The following is a 12,055-nucleotide window of genomic DNA, read 5'->3' on the forward strand; positions in this document are numbered from 1 at the left end:
AAGAACCGACTGTTAGAAGAGTCTCTATTCTTGTACTTATGGCGGAATTGTGCCCTTTGTATTTAATTCCGATGCGATTTCTGTGTTTCATCGTCAATGTGTATGTCAAAGAAATACATTGAACCTGCAGTGGCGTATCGGAAGCTAATACTGGTCTCAAAGGAATGGATCAAAGCACAGACTCTAAGAAGTCTCACTCTTCTTGCACTTAAGGGGGCATTGTGCGTTTTGTATGTAATTCCGATGTAATTTCAGTGTTTCATCGTCAATGTGTATGTCCAAGGAATACATTGAACCTGCAATGGTGTATCGCAAGCTAATACTGGTCTCACGGGGAATGCACAAAGAACCGACTGTTAGAAGAGTCTCTATTCTTGTACTTAAGGAGGCATTGTGCCTTTTGTATTTAATTGCAATGAGATTTCTGTGTTACATCGTCAATGTGAAGGTCCAAAGAATACATTGAACCTGCAGTGGTGTATCGGAAACTAATACTGATCTCACAGGGAATGCTCAAAGCACCGACTGTAAGAAGAGTCTCTATTCTTGTGCATAAGGCGGCATTGTGCCATTTGTATTTAATTCCGATGCGATTTCTGGATTTCATCGTCAATGTGAAGGTCCAAGGAATACATTGAACCTGCAGTGGCGTATCGGAAACTGATACTGGTCGCACAGGAAACGATAAAATCACAGACTCTAAGAAGTCTCACTCTTCTTGCAGTTAAGGCGGTATTGTACCTATTGTATTTAATTACGATGTAATTTCAGTGTTTCATCGTCAATTTGTATGTCCAAGGAGTACATTGAACGTGCAGTGGTGTATCGGAAACTAATACTGGTCTCACAATGAATGTTCAAAGCACCGACTGTATGAAGAGTCTCTATTCTTCTACTTACGGCGGCATTGTGCCTTTTGTATTTAATTCCGATGTAATTTCAGTGTTTCATCGACAATGTGTATGTCCAAGGAATACATTGAACCTGGAGTGGTGTGTCGGAAACTTATACTGGTCTCACAGGGAATGCTCAAAGCACCGACTGTAAGAAGAGTAGCTATACTTGTACTTATTTGATGGTCCCACGGGGAATGCTCAAAACACCGACTTTAATACTGTAAGAAAGGTCTCTATTCTTGTACTTAAGTCGGCATTGTGCCTTTTGTATTTAATTCCGATGCGATTTCTGTGTTTTGTCGTCAATGTGTATGTCCAAGGAATACATTTAACCTGCAGTGGAATGCTAAAAGCACCGACTGTAAGAAGAGTCTCCATTCTTGCACTTATGGCGGCATTGTGCTTTTTGTCTTTAATTCCGATGTAATTTCAGTGTTTCATCGTCAATGTGTATGTCCAAGGAATACATTGAACCTGCAGTGGTGTATCGCAAGCTGATACTGGTCTCACGGGGAATGCTCAAAGCACCGACTATAAGAAGAGTCTCTATTCTTGTACTTAAGGCGGCATTGTGCCATTTGTATTTAATTCCGATGCGATTTCTGTGTTTCATCGTCAATATGAAGGTCCAAGGATTACGTTGAACCTGCAGTGGCGTATCGGAAACTGATACTGGTCGCACAGGAAAGGATAAAATCACAGACTCTAAGAAGTCTCACTCTTCTTGCACTTAAGGCGGCATTGTACCTTTTGTATTTAATTACTATGTAATTTCAGTGTTTCATCGTCAATGAGTATGTCCAAGGAATACATTGAACCTGGAGTGGTGTGTCAGAAACTAATACTGGTCTCACAGGGAATGCTCAAAACACCGACTGTAAGACGAGTCTCTATTCTTCTACTTAGGGTGGCACTGTGCCTTTTGTATTTAATTCCGATGCGATTTCAGTTTTTCATCGTCAATTTGAAAGTCCGTGGAATACATTGAACCTGCAGTGCTGTATCGGAAACTAATACTGGTCTCACAGGAAAGGATCAAAGGACAGACTCTAAGAAGTCTCACTCTTCTTGCACTTAAGGCGTCATTGTTCCTTTTGTATTTAATTCCGATGTAATTTCAGTGTTTCATCGTCAATGTGTATGTCCAAGGAATACATTGAACCTGGAGTGGTGTGTCAGAAACTAATACTGGTCTCACAGGGAATGCTCAAAGCACCGACTGTAAGCAGAGTCTCTATTCTTGTACTTAAGGCGGCATAGTGCCTTTTGTATTTTATTCCGATGCGATATCTGTGTTTCATCGTCAATGTGTATGTCCAAGGAATACATTGAACCTGCAGTGGTGTATGGGATACTTATACTGGTCTCACACGGAATGCTCAAAGCACCGACTTCAAGAAGAGTCTCTAATTTTGTACTTAAGGCGGCATTGTGCCTTTTGTATTTAATTCCGATTCTATTTCTGTGTTTCATCGTCAATGTGTATGTCCAAGGAATACATTGAACCTGCAGTGGTGTATCGGAAACTAATACTGGTCTCACAGGAAAGGATCAGAGCACAGACTCTAAGATGTCTCAGTCTTCTAGCATTTAAGGAGGCATTGTGCCTTTTGTATTTAATTCCGATGTAATTTCGGTGTTTCATCGTCAATGTGTGTGTCCAAATAATACAATGAACCTGCTGTGGTGTATCGGAAACTAATACTGGTCTCACAGGGAATGCTCAAAGCACCGACTGTAAGCAGAGTCTCTATTCTTGTACTTAAGGCGGCATAGTGCCTTTTGTATTTTATTCCGATGCGATTACTGTGTTTCATCGTCAATGTGAAGGTCCAAGGAATACACTGAACCTGCAGTGGTGTATCGGAAACTAATACTGGTCTCACAGGATAGGATCAAAGCACAGACTCCAAGAAGTGTCACTCTTCTTGCACTTAAGGCGACATTGTGCCTTTTGTATTTAATTCCGATGCGATTTCAATTTTTCATCGTCAATTTGAAAGTCCGTGGAATACATTGAACCTGCAGTGCTGTATCGGAAAGTAATACTGGTCTCACAGGAAAGGATCAAAGCACAGACTCTAAGAAGTCTCACTCTTCTTGCACTTAAGGCGGCTTTGTACCTTTTGTATTTAATTACGATATAATTTCTGTGTTTCATCGTTAATGTGTATGTCCAAGGAATACATTGAACCTGCAGTGTTGTATCGGAAACTAATACTGGTCACTCAGGGAATGCTCAAAGCACCTACTGTAAGAAGAGTCTCTATTATTGTAGTTCAGGCGGCATTGTACATTTTTTATTTAATTCCGATGCCATTTCTGTGTTTCATCGTCAATGTGATGAACCAAGGAATACACGGAACCTGCAGTGGTGTATCGGAAACTAATAATGGTCTCACAGGGAATGATCTAAGCACCGACTGTAAGAAGAGTCTCTATTCTTGTACTTAAGGCGGCATTGTACATTTTTTATTTAATTCCGATGCCATTTCTGTGTTTCATCGTCAATGTGATGAACCAAGGAATACACGGAACCTGCAGTGGTGTATCGGAAACTAATAATGGTCTCACAGGGAATGATCTAAGCACCGACTGTAAGAAGAGTCTCTATTCTTGTACTTAAGGCGGCATTGTGAATTTTGTGTTTAATTCCGATGCGATCTCTGTATTTCATCGTCAATGTGAAGGTCCAAGGAATACATTGAACCTGCAGTAGTGTATCGGAAACTAATGCTGGTGTCACAGGGAATGCTCAAAGCACCGACTGTAAGAAGAGTCTCTACTCTTGTACTTAAGGCGGCATTGTGCCATTTGTATTTAATTCCGATGCCATTTCTGTGTTTCATCGACAATGTGAAGGTCCAAGGAATACATGGAACCTGCAGTGGCGTATCGGAAACTAATACTGGTCGCACAGGAAAGGATGAAGGCACAGACTCTAAGGATTCTCACTCTTGTTGCACTTAAGCCGGCATTGTACTTTTTGTACTTATTTTTGATGTAATTTCTGTGTTTCATCGTCAATGTGTATGTCCAAGGAATACATTGAACCTGCAGTGGTGTATCGGAAACTAATACTGGTACCGCAGGGTATGCTCAAAGCACCGACTGTAAGAAGAGTCTCTACTCTTGCACTTAAGGCGGCATTGTGCCTTTTGTATTTAATTCCGATGTAATTTCAGTGTTTCATCGTCAATGTGTATTTCCAAGGAATACATTGAACCTGCAGTGGTGTATCGGACTCTAATACTGGTCTCACAGGGAATGCTCAAATCACCGACTGTAAGAAGAGTCTGTATTCTTGTACTTAAGGCTGCATTGTGCCTTTTGTATTTCATTCCGATGCGATTTCTGTGTTTCATCGTCAATGTGAAGGTCCAAGGAATACATTGAACGTGCAGTGGTGTATCGGAAACAAATACTGGTCTCAGAGAGAATGCTCAAAGCACCGACTGTAAGAGGAGCCTCTATTCTTGCACTTAAGGCAGCATTGTGCCTAATGTATTTAATTCCCATGAAATTTCAGTGTTTCATCGTCAATGTGTATGTTCAAGGAATACATTGAAATGGCAGTGGTATATCGGAAACTAATACTGGTCTCAAACGGAATGCTCAAAGCCCCGACTGAAAGAAGAGTCTCTATTCTTGTACTTAAGGCGGCATTGTGCCTTTTGTATTTCATTCCGATGCGATTTCTGTGTTTCATCGTCAATGTGTATGTCCAAGGAATACATTGAACCTGCAGTGGCGTATTGGAAGCTAATACTGGTCTCACAGGAATGGATCAAAGCACAGACTGTAAGAAGTCTCACTCTTCTTGCACTTAAGGCGGCATTGTGCGTTTTGTATTTAAATCCGATGTAATTTCAGTGTTTCATCGTCAATGTGTATGTCCAAGGAGTACATTGAACCTGCAGTGGTGTATCGCAAGCTAATACTGGTCTCACGGGGAATGCTCAAAACACCGACTGTAAGAAGAGTCTCTATTCTTGTACTTAAGGCGGCATTGTGCCGTTTGTATTTAATTCCGATGCGATTTCTGTGTTTCATCGTCAATGTGAAGGTCCAGGGAATACACTGAACCTGCCATGGTGTATCGGAAACTAATACTGGCCTCAAATGGAATGCTCAAAGAACGGACTGTAAGAAGAGTCTCTATTCTTGTACTTAAGGCAGCATTCTGCCTCTTGTATTTAATTCCGATGCGATTTCTGTGTTACATCGTCAATGTGAAGGTCCAAAGAACACATTGAACCGTAGTGGTGTATCGGAAACTAATACTGGTCTCACAGGAAAGGATCAAAGCACAGATTTTAAGAAGTTTTACTCTTCTTGCACTTAAGGCGGAATTGTTCCTTTTGTATTTAATTCCCATGTAATTTCAGTGTTTCATCGTCAATGTGTATGTCCAAGGAATACATTGAACCTCCAGTGGTGTATCGCAAGCTAATACTGGTCTCACGGGCAATGCTCAAATCACCGACTGCAAGAAGAGTCCCAATTCCTCTACTTAAGGCGGCATTGCGCCGTTTGTATTTAATTCCAATGCGATTTCTCTGTTTCATCGACAATGTGAAGGTCCAAGGAATACATTGAACCTGCAGTGGCGTATCGGAAACTAATAATGGACTCGCAGGGAATGCTCAAACACCGACTGTAAGAAAAGTCTCTATTCTTGTACTTAAGGGGGCATTGTGCCTTTTGTATTTCATTCCGATGCGATTTCTGTGTTTCATCGTCAATGTGAAGGTCCAAGGAATACATTGAACCTGCTATGGTGTATCGGGAACTAATACTGGTCTCACAGGGAATGTTTAAAGCACCGACTGTAAGAAGAGTCTCTATTCTTGTACTTAGGGCGGCATTGTGCCTTTTGTATTGAATTCGGATGCGATGTCTGTGTTACATCGTCAATGTGAAGGTCCAAAGAATACATTGAACCTGCAGTGGTGTATCGGAAACTTATACTGGTCTCACAGGGAATGCTCAAAGCACCGACTGTAAGAAGAGTCTCTATTCTTGTACTTAAGGCGGTATTGTGCCATTTGTATTTAATTCCGATGCGATATCTGTGTTTCATCGTCAATGTGAAGGTCCAAGGAATACATTGAACCTGCAGTGGCGTATCGGAAACTGATACTGGTCGCTCAGGAAAGGATAAAAGCACAGACTCTAAGAAATCTCACTCTTCTTGCACTTAAGACGGCATTATACCTTTTGTATTTAATTACGATGTAATTTCAGTGTTTCATCGTAAATGTGTATGTCCAAGGAATACATTGAACGTGCAGTGGTGTATCGGAATCTAATACTGGTCTCACACGGAATGCTCAAAGCACCGACTTCAAGAAGAGTCTCTTTTCTTGTACTTAAGGCGGCATTGTGCCTTTTGTATTTAATTCCGATGCGATTTCAGTGTTTCATCGTCAATGTGTATGTCCAAGGAATACATTGAAACTGCTGTGGAGTATCGGAAACTAATACTGTTCTTACAGGAAAGGATCAAAGCACAGACTCTAAGAAGTCTCACGCTTCTTGCTCTTGATGCGACTTTGTGCCTTTTGTATTTAATTCCGATGTAATTCGGTGTTTGATCGTTAATGTGTATGTCCAAGGAATACGTTGAACCTGCTGTGGTGTATCGGAAACTAATACTGGTCTCACAGGGAATGCTCAAAGCACCGACTGTAAGAAGAGTCTCTATTCTTGTGCTTAAGGCGGCATTGTGCCTTATGTACTTAATTCCGATCCGATTTCTGTGTCTCATCGTCAATGTGAATTTCCAAGGAATACATTGAACCTGCAGTGGTGTATCGGACGCTAATACTGGTCTCACAGGTAATGCTCAAAGCACCGACTGTAAGAAGAGTCTCTATTCTTGTACTTAAGGCGGCATTGTAACTTTTGTATTTAATTCCGATGCGATTTCTGTGCTTCATCGTCAATCTGAAGGTCCAAGGAATACATTGAACCTGAAGTGGTGTACCGGAATCTAATACTGGTCTCGCAGGAAAGGATCAAAGAACAGACTCTAAGAAGACTCACTCTTCTTGCACTTAGGGCGCCATTGCGCCTTTTGTATTTAGTTCCGATGCTATTTCTGTGTTTCATCGTCAATGTGTATGTCCAAGGAATACATTGAACCTGCAGTGGTGTATCGGAAACTAATACTGGTCTCACAGGAATTGATCAAAGCACAGACTATAAGAAGTCTCACTCGTCTTGCATTTAAGGAGTCATTGTGCCTTTTGTATTTAATTCCCACGTAATTTCGGTGTTTCATCGTCAATGTGTATGTCCAAGGAATACAATGAACCTGCTGTGGTGTATCGGAAACTAATAATGGTCTCACAGGGAATGCTCATAGCACCGACTGTAAGAAGAGTCTCTACTCTTGCACTTAAGGCGGCATTGTGCCTTTCATATTTAATTCCGATGTAATTTCAGTGTTTCATCGTCAACGTGTATGTCCAAGGAATACATTGAACCTGCAGTGGTGTATCGGAAACTAATACTGGTCTCACAGGGAATGCTCAAAACACCGACTGTAAGAACAGTCTCTATTCTAGTATTTAGGGCGGCATTGTGAATTTTGTATTTAATTCCAATGCCATTTCTGTGTTTCATCGTCAATGTGACGGTCCAAGGAACACATTGAACCTGCAGTGATGTATCGGAAGCTAATACCGGTCTCACAGGAAAGGATCAAAGCACAGACTCTAAGAAGTCTCACATAGCTTGCACTTAAGGCGGCATTGTCCCTTTTGTATTTAATTCCGATGTAATTTCAGTGTTTCATCGTCAATGTGTATGTCCAAGGAATACATTGAACCTGGAGTGGTGTATCGGAAACTAATACTGGTCTCACAGGAAAGGAACAAAGCACAGATTTTAAGAAGTTTCACTCTTCTAGCACTTAAGGCGGAAATGTTCCATTTGTATTTAATTTAGATGTAATTTCAGTGTTTCATTGTCATTGTGTATGTCCAAGGAATACATTGAACCTGCAGTGGTGTATCGGAAACTAATAGTGGTCTCACACGGAATGCTCAAAGCACCGACCTTAAGAAGAGTCTCTTTTCTTGTACTTAAGGAGGCATTGTGCCTTTTGTACTTAATTCCGATGCGATTTCTGTGTTTCATCGTCAATGTGTATGTCCAAGGAATACATTGAACCTGCAGTGGTGTATGGGAAACTAATACTGGTCTCAATGGGAATGCTCAAAACACCGACTGTAAGAAGAGTCTCTATTCTTGTACTTAGGGCGGCATTGTGCTTTTGTATTTAATTCCCTTGCGATTTCTGTGTTTCATCGTCAATGTGAAGGTCCAAGGAACACATTGAACCTGCAGTGATGTATCGGAAACCAATACTGGTCTCAGAGGAAAGGATCAAAGCACAGACTCTAAGAAGTCTCAAATATCTTGCACTTAAGGCGGCATTGTTCTTTTGTATTTAATTCCGATGTAATTTCAGTGATTCATTGTCATTGTGTATGTCCAACGAATTCATTGAACCTGCAGTGGTGTATCGGAAACTAATACTGGTCTCACACGGAATGCTCAAAGCACCAACCTTAAGAAGAGTCTCTATTCTTGTACTTATGGCGGCATTGTGCCTTTTGTATTTAATTCCGATGTGATTTCTGTGTTTCATCGTCAATGTGCATTTCCAAGGAATACATTGAACCTGCAGTGGTGTATCGGGAACTAATACTGGCGTCACAGGGAATGCTCAAAGCACCGACTGTAAGAAGAGTCTATATTCTTGTACTTAAGGCGGCATTGTAACTTTTGTATTTAATTCCGATGCGATTTCTGTGCTTCATCGTCAATGTGAAGGTCCAAGGAATACATTGAGCCTGAAGTGGTGTATGGGAAACTAATACTGGTCTCACACGGAAGGCTCAAAGCAGCGACTTCAAGAAGAGTCTCTATTCTTGTACTTACCGAGCATTGTGCCTTTTGTACTTAATTCCGATGGGATTTCTGTGTTTCATCGTCAATGTGTATGTCCAAGGAATACATTGAACCTGCAGTGGTGTATGGGAAACTAATACTGGTATCACACGTATCGCTCAAAGCACCGTCTTCAAGAAGAGTCTCTATTCTTGTACTTAGGGCAGCATTGTGCCTTTTGTATTTAATTCCAATGCGATTTCTGTGTTTCATCGTCAATGTGAAGGTCCAAGGAACACATTGAACCTGCAGTGGTGTATCGGAAACTAATACTGGTCTCACAGGAAAGGATCAAAGCACAGACTCCAAGAAGTGTCACGCTTCTTGCACTTAAGGCGGCTTGTGCCTTTTGTATTTAATTCCGATGATATTTCAGTGTTTCATCGTCAATTTGAAAGTCCGTGGAATACATTGAATCTGCAGTGGGGTATCGGAAACTAATACCGGTCTCACAGGAAAGGATCAAAGCACAAATTCTAAGAAGTTTCACTCTCCATTAGTATTTAATTCAGATGTAATTTCAGTGTTTCATTGTCATTGTGTATGTCCAATGAATACATTGAACCTACGGTGGTGTATCGGAAACTAATACTGGTCTCACACGGAGTGCTCAAAGCACCAACCCTAAGAAGAGTCTCTATTCTTGTACTTATGGCGGCATTGTGCCTTTTGTATTTAATTCCGATGCGATTTCTGTGTTTCTTCGTCAATGTCTATGTCCAATGAATACATTGAACCTGCAGTGGTGTATGGGAAACTAATACTGGTCTCACAGGGAATGCTCAAAGCACCGAGTGTAAGAAGAGTCTCTACTCTTGTGCTTAAGGCGGCATTGTGCCTTATGTATTTAATTCCGATCCGATTTCTATGTCTCATCGTCAATGTGAATTTCCAAGGAATACATTGAATCTGCAGTGGTGTATCGGAAACTAATACTGGTCTCACAGGAAAGATTCAAAGCACAGACTCTAAGAAGTCTCACTCTTCTTGCACTTAAGGCGGCCTTGTGCTTTTTGTATTTAATTCCGATGTAATTTCAGTGTTTCATCGTCAATGTGTATGTCCAAGGAATACATTGAACTTCCAGAGGTGTATCGCAAGCTAAAACTGGTCTCACGGGGAATGCTCATAGCACCGACTGCAAGAAGAGTCCCTATTCCTGTACTTAAGGCGGCATTGTGGAGTTTGTATTTAATTCCGATGCGATTTCTGTGTTTCATCGTCAATTTCAGGGTCCAAGGCATACATTGAACCTGCAGTGGCGTATCGGAAACTAATAATGGTCTCGCAGGGAATGCTCAAACACCGACTGTAAGAAGCGTCTATATTCTTGTACTTAAGGCGGCATTGTGCCTTTTGTATTTCATTCCGATGCGATTTCTGTGTTTCATCGTCAATGTGAAGGTCCAAGGAATACATTGAACCTGCTATGGTGTATCGGAAACTAATACTGGTCTCAAAGGGAATGCTCAAAGAACCGACTGTAAGAAGAGTCTCTATTCTTGTACTTAAGGCGGCATTGTGTATTTTGTATTGAATTCGGATGCGATTTCTGTGTTACATCGTCAATGTGAAGGTTCAAAGAATACATTGAACCTGCAGTGGTGTATCGAAAACTTATACTGGTCTCACAGGGAATGCTCAAAGCACCGACTGTAAGAAGAGTCTCTATTCTTGTACTTAAGGCGGCATTGTGCCATTTGCATTTAATTCCGATGCGATTTCTGTGTTTCATCGTCAATGTGTATGTCCAAGGAATACATTGAACGTGCAGTGGTGTATCGGAATCTAATACTGGTCTCACACGGAATGCTCAAAGCACCGACTTCAAGAAGAGTCCCTATTCTTGTACTTAAGGCGGCATTGTGCCTTTTGTATTTAATTCCGATGCGATTTCTGTGTTTCATCGTCAATGTGTATCTCCAAGGAATACATTGAACCTGCTGTGGAGTATCGGAAACTAATACTGTTCTTACAGGAAAGGATCAAAGCACAGACTCTAAGACGTCTCACGCTTCATGCACATGATGCGGATTTGTGCCTTTTGTATTTAATTCCGATGTAATTTCGGTGTTTGATCGTCAATGTGTAAGTCCAAGGAATACATTGAACCTGCTGTGGTGTATCGGAAACTAATACTGGTCTCACAGGGACTGCTCAAAGCACCGACTGTAAGAAGAGTCTCTATTCTAGTACTTAAGGCGGCATTGTAACTTTTGTATTTAATTCCGATGCGATTTCTGTGCTTCATCGTCAATCTGAAGGTCCAAGGAATACATTGAACCTGAAGTGGTGTACCGGAATCTGATACTGGTCTCGCAGGAAAGGATCAAAGAACAGACTCTAAGAAGACTCACTCTTCTTGCACTTAGGGCGCCATTGTGCCTTTTGTATTTAATTCCGATGCTATTTCTGTGTTTCATCGTCAATGTGTATGTCCAAGGAATACATTGAACCTGCAGTGGTGTATCGGAGACTAATACTGGTCTCACAGGAATAGATCAAAAGACAGACTATAAGAAGTCTCACTCTTCTTGTATTTAAGGAGTCATTGTGCCTTTTATATTTAATTCCGATGTAATTTCGGTGTTTCATCGTCAATGTGTCTGTCCAAGGAATACAATGAACCTGCTCTGGTGTATCGGAAACTAATACTGGTCTCACAGGGAATGCTCAAAGCACCGACTGTAAGAAGAGTCTCTACTCTAGCACTTAAGGCGGCATTGTGCCTTTTATATTTTATTCCGATGTAATTTCAGTGTTTCTTCGTCTACGTGTATGTCCAAGGAATACATTGAACCTGCAGTGGTGTATCGGAATCTAATACTGGTCTCGCAGGAAGGGATCAAAGCACAGACTCTAAGAAGTCTCACATAGCTTGCACTTAAGGCTGCATTGTCCCTTTTGTATTTAATTCCGATGTAATTTCAGTGTTTCATCGTCAATGTGTATGTCCAAGGAATACATTGAACCTGGAGTGGTGTATCGGAAACTAATACTGGTCTCACAGGGAATGCTCAAAGCACCGACTGTAAGAAGAGTCTCTATTCTTGTACTTAAGGCGGCATTGTGCCTTTTGTATTTAATTCCGATGCCATTTCTGTGTTTCATCGTCAATGTGAAGGTCCAAGGAATAAACTGAACCTGCAGAGGTGTAGCGGAAACTAATACTGGTCTCACAGGGAATGCTCAAATCA

Source organism: Schistocerca americana, chromosome 8, assembly GCF_021461395.2.
Source record: "Schistocerca americana isolate TAMUIC-IGC-003095 chromosome 8, iqSchAmer2.1, whole genome shotgun sequence".
NCBI classification, from domain to species: domain Eukaryota; kingdom Metazoa; phylum Arthropoda; class Insecta; order Orthoptera; family Acrididae; genus Schistocerca; species Schistocerca americana.